At 44.3% G+C, this 4,618-nt stretch overlaps 1 pseudogene; it reads left to right on the plus strand.

Annotated features, from left to right (window-relative positions):
• Window positions 1-2,437: 2,437 nt before the first annotated feature.
• On the plus strand, window positions 2,438-4,408 carry LOC135565971 (uromodulin-like; annotated as a pseudogene).
• Window positions 4,409-4,618: the final 210 nt, after the last annotated feature.

Raw genomic sequence — 4,618 nt, forward strand, 5'->3', positions numbered from 1 at the left:
TAAATGGTGGAAGAGGACTCCAGTGGCAACCTGTGAAGCTCTGGTGAACTCCATGCCCAAGAGGCAGTGCTGGAAAATGATGGTGGCCACACAAAATATTTACACTTTGGGCCCAATTTGGAAATGTTCACTTTGGGGCCACTCACTTTTGTTGCCAGCGGTTTAGACATTAATGGCTGTGTGTTGAGTTATTTTGAGGGGACAGCAAATGTACACTGTTATACAAGCTGTACACTCACTACTTTACATTGTAGCAAAGTGTCATTTCTTCAGTGTTGTCACATGAAAAGATATACTCAAATATTTACAAAAATGTGAGGGGTGTACTCACTTTTGTGATATACTGTATATCCACAGTAAAAGCCCTGACCTCAATCCTATAGAACATTTGTGGACAGAATTGAAGAAGTATGTGCGAGCAAGGAGGCCGACAAACCTGACTCAGTTACACCAGCTCTGTCAGGAGGAATGTAACACAATTCACCCAATGTATTGTGGGAAGCTTGTGGAAGGCTACCCGAAACGTTAGACCCAAGTTAAACCATTTAAAGGCAATGCTACCAAATACTAATTGAGTGTATGTAAACTTCTGACCCACTGGGAATGTGATGAAAGAAATAAAAGCTGAAATAAATCATTCTCTCAGCTATTATTCTGACATTTCACATTCTTAAAATAAAGTGGTGATCCTAACTGACCTAAAACAGGGAATTCCTTACTAGGATTAAATGTCAGGAATTGTGAAAAACTGAGTTTAAATGTATTTGGCTTAGGTGTATGTAAACTAATGACTTCAACTGTACCACTGGATGAGATAAATTGTAACCGTTTTTTAGCAGAATTATGTGAGGTTTTATGTGTTCTTAGGCACGATGTGAAGGGGAGTGCCTGGATACAGCCCTTAGCAGTGACATATTGGCCATATACCACAAACCACTGATGTGCATTATTGCTATTATAAACTAGTTACCAAAGTTATTATAAACGTAAACAAGTAATTTTGCATCATACTTGTGGTATATTTAAGCAATAAGGCACGAGGGGGTGTTGTATATGGCCAATATATCACGGCTAAGGGCTGTTCTTAGCCTGTGGTACATTGGCCATATAACACAAATCTTCAAGGTGCCTTATTGCTATTATAAACTGTTTACCAACGTAATTACACTCAACGTCAACAAAACTAAGGAGATGATTGTGGACTTCAGGAAACAGCAGAGGGAACACCCCCCTATCCACATCGATGGAACAGTAGTGGAGAGGGTAGCAAGTTTTAAGTTCCTCGGCATACACATCACAGACAAACTGAATTGGTCCACTCACACTGACAGCGTCGTGAAGAAGGCGCAGCAGCGCCTCTTCAACCTCAGGAGGCTGAAGAAATTCGGCTTGTCACCAAAAGCACTCACGAACTTATACAGATGCACAATCGAGAGCATCCTGGCGGGCTGTATCACCGCCTGGTACGGCAACTGCTCCGCCCTCAACCGTAAGGCTTTCCAGAGGGTAGTGAGGTCTGCACAACGCATCACCGGGGCAAAACTACCTGCCCTCCAGGACACCTACACCACCCGATGTTACAGGAAGGCCATAAAGATCATCAAGGACATCAACCACCCGAACCACTGCCTGTTCACCCCGCTATCATCCAGAAGGCGAGGTCAGTACAGGTGCATCAAAGCTGGGACGAGAGACTGAAAACAGCTTCTATCTCAAGGCCATCAGACTGTTAAACAGCAATCACTAACATTGAGTGGCTGCTGCCAACACACTGTCATTGACACTGACCCAACTCCAGCCACTTTAATAATGGGAATTGATGGGAAATGATGTAAATATATCACTAGCCACTTTAAACAATGCTACCTTATATAATGTTACTTACCCTACATTATTCATCTCATATGCATATGTATATACTGTACTCTAGATCATCGACTGCATTCTTATGTCACTAGCCACTTTAACTATGCCACTTTGTTTACTTTGTCTACATACTATCTCATATGTATATACTGTACTCGATACCATCTACTGTATGCTGCTCTGCCATCACTCACTCATATATCCTTATGTACATAATTCTTTATCCTTACACTATGTATAAGACAGTAGTTTTAGAATTGTTAGTTAGATTACTTGTTGGTGTATCACTGCATTGTCGGAACTAGAAGCTTCAAGCATTTACTTCACTCGCATTAACATCTGCTAACCATGTGTATGTGACAATAAAATTTGATTTGATTTGATTTGGAAAAAATTAGAGCAGATACCATAATCTGTCATCCAATCAGCATTCCACAGCTTTCAACCAATCAGCATCCAGGACACAAACTACCCAGTTATAACGGCCAATATATCACACCTCCTCGGGCCTTATTGATTAAATTGAATGCCAGTGTGTCTTGTCATAAGCTTTATGGGGAATTGTTTTCAGGCATCTAGTTGTTACCAGTTGTGAGGCATGTCATGACCAAGCCACCTGCCCAGACTCACCTGTAGACGTGAGGGAGATGCTTTCAAACCGCTCACTTGCACCTGTCAAGATGGCTTCGCTCACGGCTGCTACGACCTTGAGTTCCTGCGCTAAAGGCTCCTGCTGTCGCCAAGGTTACGGCTGGTCCCTCGGAGCTGGGCTGTGGACGTTGACGACAGGATTCCTCCCAGACCAACCCCTGCAGCCTCCTCAGGTCTGTGAGAACACCCCGGATCCTTCAACTGCCTGGGGCCTCCTGAAGACGACCTCCAATCCAGTCCTGGCGACTCCCCGTTCAGCAGTTTCGAAAAGGGGGAGACGGTGTCCAGTGGGAGAGGACTGTATCAGTGTTGGTGGAACGGCCCTCTGTGCAGACCCCTGCCTGCACTACACAGTACTGAATGTGGCGTTCCACCACCAACTACGGTCCAGCTAACGGCTACCACTGTGACTCGTCTGTCAAGTGGCAGGGCTGGTATCGCCTGTTCCTGGGGAACACAGTGTTCAGATGCCAGAGAGGTGTGTGTGGAGAAAACATGTGTGGGACGGAGATCCTTGTGGCTTCCATTAGCTCATCCCCAGCTGTTAGACGGGGTGGTTCAGAGGAGCGTCTGTGGACACGGTTATTATGACTGCTGCTACAGGAGGCAAAATCCCATCCATGTCAAAGCCTGCTATGGAAACTACTATGTCTACAAGTTTGTCCCTACAACAACATGCAACATCCCACTGTGCAGGTATGACATCATAATGTCCTTGTCACTGTGCAGGTATGACGTCATAATGTCCTTGTCACTGTGCAGGTATGACGTCATAATGTCCTTGTCCTGTGCAGGTATGACATCATAATGTCCTTGTCAGCAGGTATGACATCACCAATGTCCTTGTCACTGTGCAGGTATGACGTCATAATGTCCTTTGACATCAGGAGTGTTCAAATAACTAGACATATGACAAAGTCATTTAACACATAATGTCCTTGTCACTGTCAGGTATGACCTCATAATGTCCTTGTCACTGTGCAACATAACCACGGTGTGTTCGTCATAATGTCCTTGAGTGCAGGTATGACATCATAATGTCCTGTCACTGTGCAGGTATGACGTCATAAATGAGACCACCTGGAGATGATGTCAGCAATGGTCACTGTGCAGGTATGACGTCATAATGTCCTTGTCACTGTGCAGGTATGACCTCATAAACTGTACAAGAGTGTTCAAATCAGATACAACAGAGTCATTTAACAACACTACCTCTGTCTCTTCCAGACGTCAAACCACACTATGCCTGTGTGAGAGACAATGAGACCACCTGGAGATTGAGTGAAAGGTGATGCTGAACAAATATAAAGAGGCGTGTCTTTTTTCAAACTATGAAACAATAAGGTGAAAGATGCAGGAGGCGTATCTTTTTAACCTCAAGGTCAGAGGAGGCGTGGTATTATTCATATGTCACAAACCCCAAGGTGCATTATTACTATTATAAACTGATTACCAATGAATTAGAACAGTAAAAATACATGTTTCTCATCATCAGCCAATCAGCATTCAGGTTCAGCCCTGAATGATGATTGGTGATAAAGGCAGCTTGGGGTTTGTGGTATATGGCCAATATACCATGGCTGAGGGATGTATGCAGGCATTCCGTGTTGCGTGGTGTATAAGAAGCCACACAGAGATCTCAGTCTCATCACATGTACCTGTTCACACACCTTATTGCTTAAATAACCTCCCGAGTTCTTTACTTAGCTCCAGAGCTGGTGTGTGGGCGAGCTTCCTGAAGGTGGGTCAAATGTTTACCTGGAGGCTGCTGGTCTGGATGCTTCCTCTGCCCACCTGGCTGACGGACGCTTGCTCCGCCCACGAGATCGTAACGGCTCAGTGTGGTACCAGGTGGAGCGACGGGGAGGGACACTGTGGAAACACTCTGGAGGTGAGAAATATTTTCACTTTGCGTTCATATCTATGTATTGCTGTCCCAATATTTTCCCTGTTGACGTTTTATGAATTATTACTAAACACACACTTTAGTTGGTTCACATCTTACTTATGGAACAACCTTCAGAATAACCTACAGTTACATTTGACATTTAGCAGCCGCTCTTATCCAGAGCCACTTGCAGTAGTGAGTATACGTTGATAC

The sequence above is a fragment of the Oncorhynchus nerka genome, unplaced genomic scaffold (assembly GCF_034236695.1).
Source record: "Oncorhynchus nerka isolate Pitt River unplaced genomic scaffold, Oner_Uvic_2.0 unplaced_scaffold_8979, whole genome shotgun sequence".
Taxonomy (NCBI): Eukaryota; Metazoa; Chordata; class Actinopteri; order Salmoniformes; family Salmonidae; genus Oncorhynchus; species Oncorhynchus nerka.